At 40.5% G+C, this 14,950-nt stretch overlaps 1 long non-coding RNA gene across 5 annotated transcripts in view; it reads right to left on the reverse strand.

The window, feature by feature from the left end:
* The window catches only part of LOC308567860, a 122,046-nt gene that overhangs the window by 25,487 nt on the left and 81,609 nt on the right, over nt 1–14,950 (reverse strand). Inside the window, exon 5 of one of the 5 annotated variants that reach the window (XR_014000388.1) lies at nt 13,253–13,356. The exons of 3 other annotated variants lie outside the window; for them this stretch is intronic. This is a non-coding gene — a long non-coding RNA (uncharacterized lncRNA). Of the gene's footprint in view, nt 1–13,049; nt 13,357–14,950 lie in introns of those variants that run through there. One more of the 5 variants, XR_014000392.1, reaches the window with a different exon arrangement.

A 14,950-nucleotide genomic window follows, 5' to 3' on the forward strand; every position in this document is an offset into this window, starting at 1 on the left:
GAGAATTTGGGCCAAGTTTGAAGGGGAATATGTGGATGAAAGACTGGAAAAGTCATTGTGGGGTCATTCCCTAGAAAGTTGTATTTTCTCTGCCAATAGCGTGTAGATATGAAAGCTGGCTCCATGTCTGTTTGAACATGGACATTGTTACTTAACTTCCAGATTTATCAAAGTGCATAAACTGCATTGCATTTTATATCAGGAATTTTTTTCCTAAGAACTACAGGAAAATAACAACCCACTGTGAATGGTGAGTAGATTTCTGGCAAGCGAAGAAGATGATCTTTACAGGCTTCGGTCATTCTCAGAGGCCCCATCCATCACAAGCACAGCTGCGTCTTTCCCCAGACTCAGTTTTTCAAGTGGAACTCGACGGCCACCACCGTTGGAGCCACCAAGCTCCAACTCTGGCCGTCAGCATCTTCTCAGAACAAATGTTCTCTCTTTTCAGCCCCATTTGATTCTTTTCAAAAAGTCATTGAAATCATTCATAGTGGAAAGGGAGAAGTGTTTTGTCAGTGTTTCGAACACAAAGGAAGAACAAAATCATCCATGGTTTCCAGGACCTGAACTTGCCCCGTTTGTACACCTGCAATTGCACTTAGATACCTCACCCTTGTGAGATTGCTCATTTTAGTGTTTAGGAGCATGGACATGGAGCCAGACTCTCTGGGTTCAAATCCGGGTCCTACCACTTACTCACTGGGTAACACTGAGCAAGTTTACTGAACATCTTTGCACCTAGATTTCCCCATCTGTAAAATCATGTTAACAGTATCGACCTCACAGGTTGCTAAGATTAAATGAATTAATGTCTGTAAAGTACTTAGAACAGTATTTAACAAGTACTTACGTGGTCCATCATAAGTGTTATAGAAATAAATCCTCACTCTGCCCTCACACAAATCCATCCTACTTTATCTGTTACCGGGTCTCACTGATTTCTCTTTCTCCCCAATCTGTCCTCGCCTTCTGACTCCCAGAGCGAGGGTTGGGTTCAGACCCTCATCACTTCTTGCCTGGGCGACTGCAACCCCCCCGCTCCTACTGAACACCAAGGACACCTTTCTGCAGTCTAACAGCATCACTCTCACGCCTCCGGTGGCTCCCCATCAACCTGCGGGGGAAGGTTCAGACCCACGCGCGTCACCCCGGGCCCTTCACACTGGGGTCCCAGCCTGCTTTCCTGGACTCATGTCAGCGCCCTTTCTACCACCCTCTGCGCCCCCATCGTGTCGACCCCTCCCGCACGCCATGCCCGCCGCAGAGGAATGCTTTCGCATGCGGGTCCTCTGCCCTGGATGCCAGCCCACGCACCCGCCTGCTTCCTAGCCTCCTGCTGGTCGCGCAGTCCCCCACCGCAGGTGGCTCTTCTCAGTGGAATCGTGCAGAATCACTTTCTCTTTCTCTGTATCCCACAGCTCTTTCCATCTTGACGACTAAGCTACGTATTACATTGTGATGTAATTACATTATCTATCAGACTAGAAGCTCTTTGAGCACAAGGATGTCGCTTTCTTATCATATATTCATTTATCCAATCATAGTAAGTAAAGCTGGGGACAAAATTATAAACAAGGCACCCTTGATCCAAGTCTTTGTGGAGCTTATAATCAAGCCAGGAAATAAATCAGCAAACAAAAAAATGAAATAATTACAAAGTACAGTGAGGACCGAGAAGGAACATACGTGCTGATGTGATGGAGAAAAACAGGGAGTGACATTTCTCTGTCCTCAGCGCTGATCACGGTGTCTGGCTCACAGGCCCTCATCAATGCAGCCAGATCAGAAGAGATGTGCGATTACTCATTTTGGATCGATTCCATTTTCAACTCTAATCCCAACTCCCTTACAAATATATCTGTAGCGTGAGACAGAATCACTATGGCAACTCTTTCTTGCTGCTGTGAAACGGTCACACGGCCTGGCCATGCAGCGAGCTAGATCAGGCAAAGTGCTGATGTATTGACCTTGGCATCCGAGTGATGGAGACGTAGAGGGAAATTCCGGTCCTTCAGAAAGGACCGTGAGTCTACATCATAATCAGACAGAAATTTGTGGGTTCTTAATCCTGGCCCCACAGTAGCACCAGATCTGAAGGACATCTGCAGTGAGCAGTGGTTCTCAAAGTGTGGTCCCTGGACCACCAGCAGCATCCCTGGTAAACTGTCAGAAAAGTAAATTCTCAGGGCCTGCCTCAGAACTCCTAAATCAGGAACTCAATTGGGATTTGCCAGACTATTCTAGAATCTCTCACTTGAATTTGAACTAAGAGGCATCAAACGGATCATCAGTTTGCAATGAGACATAAAGCTGGGAAGCGATGATGCCCCACTCTGTATAATTGTTAGAAGAAAACAAAACTGCTTGAAAAACACTGTATTTAAGTGAGATATTTAAATATTTATATAGAGATTTGCATTTCAGTATTTAATAGAGGACACGCAATACATCTTAGTGGAGAAAAACATTTTTTAAAAACCTATATAGCTCTTCTTACATTAAGTCTTAATATGAAAATTAAAGCTTAATCCAACTTTGAATTTGTCTTCAGATCTTATTATATGTGCTTTTCTTTTTCTTCCTTTTTTTGTTAAGTCACTAGCATGTACTCACTTATGTCTGGGGCTGGAATGGGTAACAGCAAGATTGTGGATAAAGGGCGCCATCAGTGCTGGCTTCCCTCTTAGCTATTGGCTGTGAATACACTAGGTTATCTCTTTTTCAACAGTTTTGAAAATGAGGGTCTGGTCTTTTCTTCTCAACCAGTGGTTACTGATCTGACAGCTATCTTCCCAATATCAACTAGCAAAAGAAAGAAAAGCTAGGAACAGAATGCCGCGCCTGCTCTCCTTTGCACAGCTCTTATCTCCCCTGACCTTTTCTCCAAGCAGCAGGAGGAGCGGAGTGAGCCCTGCAAACCACGGCTCTGCCTCGCGGGGAAAGCTGCTTTCAGCCCTCCGATGGGAGTCATTTTCTACTCTATTTAGAGAATAAAGATGTCTTTTTTTCCTCCTGAAAGGTGTCTCCTGCTGCTCTTCCAGATATTGCTTGAAATGAAATTCAACGGTGGCATCTTTACTGCTGAGGCGGCCCATGCAATTTGTAGCTTTTATAGGTTAGGCCTAAAAAAAGGCTTTTAAGAGGAACTTCAGGGGTTATTCTAATTCAATCATCTTGAGGAAGAAATTTGCTTCTGATACAACTGTTTAGTAAGAGTTCCTTCACACTAATGTTTTCAGTATTTCGAGGATATACATGTGTGCCCGATGCGGGTGTAGGAAAACATTCTGGAACAGAAGCAGTTCTAAACAGATTTATCAGTGTATAACCACAGGGGCTCGAGCTTTTGTGGGCTCCAGAACCACGTGGAGGGCTCATGGCAAAGATCATCGCCTCCCCCTTCCCCTCCCCCCGGCCCCCGTTTCTGATTCAGCTGATCTAGATGGGGGTGGAAATCCACATTTCTAACAAGTTCCCAGGTGAAAGGGGTGCTGGTGTTGCTGGCCCAGGGACTACCCTTTGCGAACCACCTTTCTAGAAGCGCAATTACTCTACCTGTGGCCCAAATTCTCAGAGTCACTGTTACTAACTGCGGTATTCAAATAAATGGTTGTCCGTGGGAATCTCCTGAATGAAGAAAACTCTGAAACCTTAACTACTCTAAGTGCTATCTCCCTTTTTTTCTTCTTTTTTTAACACGGATTTTTGTTGCCTAGGGAACAGACCGAGCTAGAAGAGGGTTCTTAACCAGAATGTTGTCCAGTTCAAACTTTTGTTTCCTACAAGCCCAATAAATATCTTCAAGCAGGTGATTTCTTTTTTCCATGTCTCTGCTACCCAATCTCTATATAGGATTACATATATTCATATGAATATATATATACATATCCTTATCACATAATTCTTTTAAAATAATAAAAAGTAATATAATTAAATCATTTTATAGGAATTTAAAACAAGGTAAGGGTGTTACAGGACATATGTTACTGATTCTCACATTTGTCCTTTGTGTGGACATTATAAAATTGCATAGTATTTTATCTTCTCCTCTCTGTGCTTATGGGGAGTACACAGTCAGAAAAGTATCATCATGCAATTAACAGGATATTGTAACCTGGAAAATTCTTAGTATAGGTTTGGCTTTATAAACTAGAGGTGCTTCTAAAAAATTGAGTATAAATGAACCTGGATGTCAAATCCAATTCTCTTACCTTTGTTTGTTTTGAGAGCAAATGAAGTTTATTGTTGACACTACTGATCCAGTGACACAGGGTAGATTCAGATGTTTTCCACAAAGTATTTGTTGATTGATAATACAGTACAATGATGTTATAACCATAGGATTTAAACACTTTACATTTTCACAAGTGTCTTACCAGTTTTTATTATGAAATTAAAGATAGGCTCCTTTGGGGAATCGAATTAGCTCTAAAACATAATAAACTCAGACCTAAGAATATAATAAACTATTTAAATAGAAAGATGGTAATTTTCTGATAAAAATAGGCATAGCCAATGTGCACCACAGATTATGAATACTAACTAGTTAGAGTCACCCTTATGCGTGATACACTTGATTAAAGGTCAGGGTTGGGGGAACTGTCAGGCTAGCTGAAAAGAATTTCCTGGACGAAAACATCACAATGAAAGTCAGCAATGACAAACTGCAGCAATAAACCGGTGCTTGGGATAGCACATCCATTAAGGACACTCCTGTGTCTATGGAAGGTCAGGACACCTGAAAATGCTTCAAAGCTAGTTAGTCTGGCACAGTTTATCAAGTTAGTTCTTTGGAATTAAAATCTTAATAGAGAATTTCTTTTTATTTATTTATTTATTTATTTATTTATTTATTTATTTATTTTTATTGATTGATTTTAGAGAGAAAGAAACATCAATTTCTGTTGTTCCACTTATTTATGCATTCATTGGTTGATTACTATATGTACCTTGACCCGGAATGGAACCCACAACCTTGGCATATCGGGATGATGCCCTAACCAACTGAGCCACACAGCCAGGGCTGAGAATTTCTTTTAACAGCAGCACAACAAAGTGGTAAGACAGGCTCATAATCAGACAGCCTCGGCTATACTCAGAATTTTGCAGCACTGAGGTGGCATGACCAGGACCTTGCTGTCACAAACCACAGCCTTGGTATCACTTGGGAGCTTGTTGGACATGCACATGCTCTGCCCCAGCCCAGACCCACTGAGTCAGAAAAAGCAGTTTTTAAGATCCCTGAATGATCCATAGGCACACAGGTAGTGGATGTGGGATGCGCTACCCAGCTCCCCCTTCGGGACTGGGACACTGTATTTCCCAGTGTCTGAGGACACTGTCCTTCTCTGGGGAATGTTTTGGCTACAGAGAGCTGCTTCCCCAAGGTCATGCCCCATTTTCCAGGGGCAGCCGTTCTCCAATGACTGGTCAGTGTGGAAGTCTCGGCCCTTCGTCTTACTTGGAACCACTCTGCAGGGCCACCTCAGCTTCAGATGGTGCTGACGAGCACTATTTCTAAGACTGCCTCTGTCCAAGTTCCTTTGCTGCCCAATGCCACTTTCTTCTCTCCCCTTATACAGGTATTTGTCCTGAGAATATTTCTCATTATACTTTGCACATAAGGCCCCATCTTGGGCTCTGCTTTCTGGAGAACCCCGCCTGCAATGACGTTAGCATTTGGAACGCCTGAACTGTGGCCATGGACATTAACCTAGCGCTCTTCAGTTTCCTCATCTGTAAAATGGGGAGAGTAACAGTATCCTCTCGAGGTGTGCTGTGAGGGTTAAACTGCCTAATATCCGTAAAGTACTTGAGCAGGGACCGGCTCATGCAGTGTGAGATCGGTGTTAGTTATTGCTACAGAGAGGCCTGTGGATAAAGAGCGAACATCTGTTACGCTCAGATACCTTGTTCAGAAAACACTAACGAGACCCAAGATGGCAGCGGGCTGAGTGCAAGCTACACTGACACTCTCCCGGGACCAAGCTGGATTTACAACTAAAACATAGAAAAACCATCCTGAACATCATCCTTAAAACCAACTGAAGACGAGCTGGAGAGCACCCTCATAACCAAAGAGGAAAAGTGGAGACCGCAAGGAGACTGGGAAGAAGTGCGGACGCGAGAGGGCTGGCTGGGCCCCCTCAGGCAGCAGCTGAAGGTCTCGAGGGACATCTCAGCTGTGGGGGTTCCCACTGAGGACTCTGGGGCCTACACCCCAGGCTGGGCTTCCCTGCCCAGAGCACCAGAACTGAGAAAGGTGCCCACATAACATTTGGCTGTGAAAAGCAGCCGGGGAGAGGCAGCTGGAACTGCAGGCACCCTCTTAAAGAGCCATTGCACGACGTTTCATGTGCAGCCACTTACCTTGGGCCCCTGGAGGCGGAGGCGGAGTCGGAGTGGACTGGAGCTGTGTGGGGAGAGTCTGGGGAGAGTCATTCCCCTAGACTGTGGCGGACATCATTCTTGGGAGGTGAACTTTTGGCTTTTGCCTGAGAGGGAAGCAATTGCCCCACCCTGCCGGAGAGCCTCTTGCCCTGCCCAGAGGAGTTTCTACAGCCTGAGGCTTGTTAAGAGACTGATAACAATCAGCCACCCCACCCTGTGGAGCTTCTACAGCCTGAGGCTCATTAAGAGGATCAGATTAACAAGTCTGCAGACTGAGGCAGACCTCATGGTGTTTTGAGTTTTTGCCTGATCTGTTTTGGGACCCACGGCTTAGAAAAGCAGACTTTGGTGTGCATCTCCGTCCTGTCCAAATGCATCAGCCCCAGCAGTGGAGACCTCAAGCCTGGGGTTGTTGATAGCCCCAAACAGGGTACTCAGGGCCAGTCACAAACTGCATCTGACATTGGCCTGTAGCAGAGACCCTCCAAAAAGACTGAGAATCCTAGCAGATCTACCTAACATTTATCCAAAATGGGGAGACCAAAAAACAAGCCCCAAATGAAAGCACAAGAGAAGTCTCCAGAAAAAGAGCCAAATGAAACAGAGATAAGCAACCTCTCAGATATAGAGTTTATAATACTGATTGTAAGGATGCTCAACAGCATTAAGAAAGATTTGGAAACTATGAAAAATGACCAGTCAGAAATGAAGAATGACACAGCAGAAATAAGGACTACATTAGAAGGAATAAACAGCAGATTAGAAGAAGCTGAGGATCAGATCAGTGAATTAGAAGACAGGGTAGAAAAAAAATCACTCAATCAAAGACCCAAAAACAAAAAACAATTAAAAAACAGGAGGACAGTCTAAGGGAGCTGTGGGACAGCATAAAATGTAACAATATTTGTATTATAGGAGTGCCAGAGGAGGTTGAAAGTAAGCAGGGGTTAGAGAACCTATTTGATGAAATAATGGCAGAAAACTTCCCTAACCTGGTCAAGGTAAACAGCACACAGGTTCTGGAGGCACAGAGAGTCCCAAGCAAGAAGAATCCAAAGAGGCCCATGCCCTGACACATAATTAAAATGTCAAAAATCCAAGACAAAGAGAGAATCTTAAAGGAAGCTAGAGAAAAGCAAACTGTTACCTACAAAGGAGCTCCCATAAGGCTGTCATATGACTTCTCATCGGAAACGCTACAGGCCAGAAGGGAATAGCATGAAGTATTCAAGGTAATGCAAAAGAAGGACCTGAAACCAAGACTACTCTATCCAGCAAGATTATCAATCAAGCTGGATGGTGAAATAAAGAGCTTCCGAGACAAAAAAAAAGGTTAAGAGACTTTATCACTACAAAAACAGCATTGCAGGAAATGTTAAAGGGACTACTATATTAGATGTAGAAATAAAAAGAATGAGAAACAGCTATAAAGAAACAAAATGTCAGTAGGTAAGTATCTTTCAATAATAACCTTAAATGTAAATGGATTAAATGCCCCAGTAAAGAGATGTAGGGTGGCTGAATGGATAAGAAAGCATGACCCAACTATATGCTGTCTACAAGAGACCCACCTCAGAAGAAAAGACTCACACAGGATGAGAGTGAAGGGATGGGAAAAAATTTTCCATGCAAACGAAAATGAAAATAAAGCTGGGGTAGCAATACTCATATCAGACAAAATAGACTTCAGAATGAAGACCATAATGAGAGACAAGAAAGGTCATTATATAATACTAAAGGGATCAATCCAGCAAGAGGATATAACCCTGACAAACATATATGCACCCAATACAGAAGCACCTAAATTTATTAAAAAACTTCTAGAGGACTTTAAGGGAGAGATCGACAACAACACAGTCATACTCGGGGACTTTAACACCCCATTGACTTCACTGGATAGGTTTTTCAGACAAAAAATCAACAAGGAAACAGTGACCCTAAATGACACACTAGTACAGATGGATTTAATCAACATTTACAGAACATTCTACCCCAAGGCTGCAGAATATACATTCTTTTCAAGTGCACACAGGACATTCTCAAAGATAGACCACATGTTAGGACACAAAACAAGTCTCTATAAGTTCAAGAAGACTGAAATCATATCAAGCATCTTCTCAGATCACAATGTCATGAAACTAGAAATCAACTACAATAAAAACACTAAAAGACATTTAAACACATGGAGACTGAAAAGCATGTTTTTAAACAATGAATGGGTTACCAAAGAGGTCAAGAAAGAAATAAAAAACTTCCTGGAAACAAATGAAAATGAACACAATAACTCCAAATCTATGGGACACAATGAAAGCAGTCCTGAGAGGGAAGTTTACAGCACTACAAGCCTATCTCAAAAAACAAGAAAAACTTCTAATAGACTCTTTAACCCTACAACTCAAAAACTTAGAAAGAGAACAACAAGAAAAGCCTAGAATAAGTAGAAGGAAAGAAATAATAAAGATGAGAGCAGAAATAAATGACATAGAGACTAAAAAAACCAATACAAAAGATCAATGAAACCAAGAGCTGGTTCTTTGAAAAGATAAACAAGCTTGATGAACCTTTAGCCAGATTCATCAAGAAATAAAGAGAGAGGACCCAAATAAACAAAATCAGAAATGAAAGAGGTGAAATAACAACTGACCCAACAGAAATACAAAGGATTGTAAGAAAATACTATGAACAACTATATGCCACCAAGTTGGACAACCTGGATGAAATGGATGAATTCCTAGAAAAATACAACCTTTCAAAACTCAATCAGGAAGAGTCAGAAAGTCTAAATAGGCCAATAACTGCTGATGAAGTTGAAGCAGTAATCAAAGGGCTCCCAGCACACAAAAGGCCCGGATGGCTTCACAGGGGAGTTTTACCAAACATTCAAAGAAGAATTAACACCTATCCTCCTCAAACTATTTCAAAAAATCCAAGAGGAAGGAACACTGCCAAACTCTTTTTATGAGGCAAGCATTAGCCTAATTCCAAAACCAGATAAAGACACTACAAAGAAAGAAAATTATAGGCCAATATCCCTGATGAACATAGACGCTAAAATCCTCAACAAAATATTAGCAAATCGGATCCAACAATACATTAAAAAGATCATACACCATGACCAAGTGGGATTTATTCCAAGGATGCAAGGCTGGTACAATATTCGCAAATCAATACACGTGATACATCACATAAACAAACTGAAAGATAAAAATCACATGATCTTATCAATAGATGCAGAAAAAGCATTCGATAAAATCCAACACCCATTTTTGATAAAAACTCTCAGCAAAGTGGGAATCGAGGGATCATACCTCAAAATAATAAAGGCCACATATGACAAACCTACAGCCAATATCACACTCAATGGGCAAAAACTAAAACCATTTCCCCTAAGAACAGGAACAAGACAGGGGTGTCCACTTTCACCACTCCTATTCAACATAGTACTGGAACCAAAAAACACCCCGAATAGCCACGGCAATCTTGAGAAAGAAGAACAAAGTTAGAGGGATCACAATACCAGATATCAAGTTATCCTACAAAGCCACTGTAATCAAAACAGCCTGGTACTGGCACAAGAACAGACATACTGATCAGTGGAACAGAACAGAGAACGCAGAAATTGACCCATGCCATTATGGTCAATTAATATTTGACAAAGGAGGCAACAACACACAATGGAGTAAAGACAGATTTTCAATAAATGGTTTTGGAAAAATTGGACAGATACATGCAAAAAAATGAAACTGGACCACCAACTTACATCATACAAAAAAGTAAATTCAAAATGGATAAAGGACTTAAACGTAAGGCATGAAACCATAAAAATCCTAGAGGAAAACATAGGCAGTAAAGTCACAGACATCTCTCATAGCAATATGTTTGCTGATACATCTCCTCGGGCAAGAGAGACTAAGGAGAAAATAAATAAATGGGACTGCATCAAAATAAAAAGCTTCTGCACAGCAAAGGAAACGATCAACAAAATGAAAAGGGAGCCCACTGTATGGGAGAACATATTTGCCAATGACGCATCGGATAAAGGGTTAATATCCAAAATATATAAGGAACTTATACCACTTAATAAAAGGAAGACAAACAATCCAATTAAAAAATGGGCAATGGACCTAAATAGACACTTCTCCAAAGAGGACATAAAATGGCTAAGAGACATATGAAAAAATGTTCAACGTCGCTAATCATCAGAGAGATGCAGATTAAAACCACAATGAGGTATCACCTCACACCTGTCAGAATGGCTCCATCAACAAGTCAATGAACTACAAGTGCTGGCGAGGGTGCGGAGAAAGGGGAACCCTAGTACACTGCTGGTGGGAATGCGGACTGGTGCAGCCACTATGGAAAACAGTATGGAGGTTCCTCAAAAGATTAAAAATTGACCTGCCATTTGACCCAGTGATCCCACTCCTAGGAATATATCCTAAGGAACCCCAAACACCAATCGCAAAGAACTTATGCACCCCTATGTTCATAGCAGTGCAATTCACAATAGCTAAGATTTGGAAACAGCCCAAGTGCCCATCAATAGATGAGTGGATAAAAAAGCTGTGGCACATTTACACCATAGAGTACTATATGGCTGTGAAGAGGAAGGACCTTTTGGCCTTTGGCACAGCATGGAGGGAACTAGAGAGTATCATGCTAAGTGAAATGAGCCAGTCGGAGAATGACAAGTAACACATGATCTCGCTTATATGTGGAATATAATAAACAAAATAAACTGATGAACAAAGTGGATCCAGTAACACAGAAGCTTGGAACAAACTGAGGGATCTCAGAGGGAAGGCGGGGAGGTGGTGTGGGTGGGGAGAGATTAATCAGGGAACTTGTATGTTTATGGGCATGGCCCATGGTTGTGGACATTGGTGTGAGGAGGGCCTGGGGGTGGGATGGATGTGGGGTGGAGGGGATTAGTAAGGTTAAAAGGGGGACATCTATAATGGTCTCAACAATAAAGATAAAGAAACATTAAAAAAAAAAACTACCACTAATATGCAAAAATTAGGGTCAATTTATTTATTTATTCAGACACTTTACAAGGGCTGATGGAAAGGAAGTACAGGAACACAAACTAACATGGTGTCTGAATTAGGATCGAGAATATCAAGCTAATAAAAGCAAGTAGGTTACACTGTTTTTAGAACATAGGCAATGAAATTCTTATTTCCCCTCAGGCAGAGAACAGTATAAAGCAGAGAAGAGCTCTATGACAAGAATCCAAAAGACAGTGATACATGGAAGCATTAGAATCAAACAATTTCAGGAGAGCAGGAGATCTTCTCTATCTCGTCCAACGATTCATGCAGGAGTAGATAAATCTAGTTGCCAAATCTAACAGATGTATACACACCTCATCTTACTTCTCTTGCCTGCTGTTTTGAGAGGGTTGACTGTTCTGCCTTCCAGAAACCAAACATACAGACACGCACATGCACGCTCACACATGCACACTCACACACGCACACTCATGCATGCATGCACATGCACACTCACACTCACACTCTTGGAGTTAACGCCCTTGGCCCTGGTGTGTTTCTCCAGGCTTTGGCCCATCCATGCCGGGCTTTACGAGTCAGCTCTAGTAGGAGAGGCGGTTCCTCCTGTCCTGAGGCTCCACTGGGCTGTGAGGTCATATTTGTAAGGCACAAATCACTACGGCTCAAGTCTCCAACTCATGTGATGGCATAATCTAGTCTTTGCCAGATATCCCTTCAAACGTACTTTTGGGGATTTTCTAATTAAAAAAAAAAAATTACTAGAGAACTTCTTAAAAATATAATTGAGAAAGACTCAAGTTCTCAGAATGAGGAAGCGTGCTATATCTGAGGAAGGGTAAGTTTAAAATATGTATAAATGCTGCCTAGTCGCATCATAATAAAATTGCAGAATATCAAAAACAAAGAAATTCTTAAAAATAATCACCACGAGAAGAGAAATTAACTACAAAGGAACAAGCAGACTGACATCAGATTTCTCAGAGAAGAGAGAAAATATTGTTAACCCGGAATTCTGCACTCAAGTAAACTAGCACTTAATAGTAAGGGTGAAAAGTCCTTGCCGAAAGTTCTTTAAATGTATATAAAAAAGAGAGAAGTAGAATGCAAGAAGAGATGTAGAGCAAAGACACTGGTAGGCATGCGAGTCAAAATAAATAAGCATTGACTGGTAAAATAATAAACAATAATGGAAGTTAAAATAAAAATTCAACTAAAATACAGGACCTCAGTGACATTACAAATTAGAATCAAGAGGTTCTAAAGTGTTCAGGAGGAGAGTCGATGCACTGATCAATTTGACTGTTAAGCCATAGGCAGAAAGTAGACATTTGCAATGCACATAATTAAAAAAACAATTTGCACACAAAAATAGACCAAGAACTGTAAGCTAATAATTAAAAACAATCTAATAGAAAAGTGGGAAAGGATTTTTTTTAAAAAGGCAATTCACAGGGGGAGAAACTTGAATTGCCCATAAATAAAGATACTTCATTATGAATTCAGGGAATGCAAAATAAAACAACAAGACACAATTTAATGCCCATCAGATTTATAAAAGTTTACAAATCTTTTTTATTAAAGTTTAAAAATTACAGTGGACTTCTTGTTAGGAACAATGCAAGGAAAGTGTAGAGGGAACTATTTAAAGCAGGGGTGGGGAAACTTTTTTCTGCCAAGGGCCATTTGGGTATTTATAACACCATTCGTGGGCTGTACAAAATTATCAACTTAAAAATTAGCTATGAGAAAAGCTCCTAGATTTTTTGAATTTTGAGTCCTGCCTGTGGTTGCCTTGGCAGGGCCGGATGTTCCCCACCCCTGAAAAGAGTTGAGAAAAAACTCACCAGGCTAGAATTCTATGACCAGTGAAATTATCCTTCAAAAGCAAAGGAGAAACACTCTCTCAGACGAACGAAAACTGAGGGAATTCATTGCCAGATCAGCCACCCTGCAAGAAATGTTGAAATGTTAAAAAAAAAAAAAAAAATGTTCTTCAGAGGGAATAAAAATGATGAGTCGGAAACTTAGATCTACATAAAGAAAGACCATCAGAGAAGGAATAAATGAAGATAAAAGCACCTATTTTATTTTTCTTATTCTTAGTTGATCTACTAGATAACTGTTTGAGGTAATGATAGCAACATATAGGACATATATGTAGATTTTTTTTAAAGGACAGCAATGTTGTGAGAGATAGGAGGGAGGAAATGGTATATATCTCAGCACCTTTGCCTTGCTGAAAGAAACTCTTTAACTTTTGCTGTCCCTCACTTTGGAAAATGGACCTTTGTAACTGACTTGATAAACTACTGGAATATTTCCACTTTGGGGTCTGAATTTAGTCTTCAGGGATTTTTCAGACATCCAACCTTTCCTAACTTTGATTTGCAGCACAAGTATCTCCACAATCTTTACGAAAGGGTCAAATTCTGTGCATTGTCAAGTCAATCTTTATTTCTCCATTTTCCATAATCCTATGTCTGGAAACTAGAAGGAGCTGAAATCTCTGCAACTTGAACTCAATTCTCAGATTTTCTTTTCGTAAAATTGGAAATCAGGTGTGCGTGGAGGTTACCCGTTGTTGGAAGGTTTTAGGTGCGCTACACTCAGTTATATCATTTTGGCTGGATTGGCTATTAGATCGCTTTTATCACTGTGTCTAAACTACATTTTATTACTTCTAATAAATTATCAGTAACAAATCATGTTTATTTAGTTCTCAGTAGAGTCTGGGTGTAATAACATAGTACCCTTAAGTTATTTACACTTTAAGCTTTGAATCAAACAAAGTTACATTTGAACAGTTTCCCTTAGAGCACATTTTAAATTCCTGTTACTGCTAATGATTTACTCTAACTGTTTTATCCACAAATCAAAAGTGGTAGGTAGGCTAGTTTTTCTTTTTAAAGCATTTTTTTCCTTTGTAATTTTCCATAAATAAGAATAGAATTGAAAATCTATCGCCTTAGCAATCTTTAAAATTATATAGTTATTTTGCCCCCATACCAGGGAGACAACATCACAAGCAACTTCCTTTCGAACACCTGCTAAAATATTTTTATTTCCATAAAGGTTATACTTTTTCTGCTGAATATTTATAAAAATAAGTAAACACATACACTACAGTGAGACAGCCTCTTCTCATGAAAACACAAAGGAAACATGCATTAGAAGTAAAACAACAACAATGAAAACAAGACTCCAATTCATTTCATTTTCTGGATGGATTTGTGCAGAGTAATTCACATTTTTAAAAACATACTATTAGCAAATCGACTGTTTATTCAGGAACTTTTCAGCTTTAAATGTTTTTCCCTATAAAATACTGTAAACAAACGGACTCCTTGTGATTTTGACAATTGGTTCTTCATTCTCCATTCCCTAGGACTCAATTAACTAGGTTTTCTATCTCATTCACATGGCACATTATGTTCAGTTTGGAATTATTAAGAGAAGAGGGTTATATTCACCATTTATTGGGTAGTAAATGAAGAGTCCTGCATAGATGTTATTTCAAGTCAGCCCCTCTTAATGTCAATAAT

This window comes from Miniopterus schreibersii (genome assembly GCF_964146895.1).
Source record: "Miniopterus schreibersii genome assembly, chromosome: 15".
Lineage (NCBI taxonomy): Eukaryota > Metazoa > Chordata > Mammalia > Chiroptera > Miniopteridae > Miniopterus > Miniopterus schreibersii.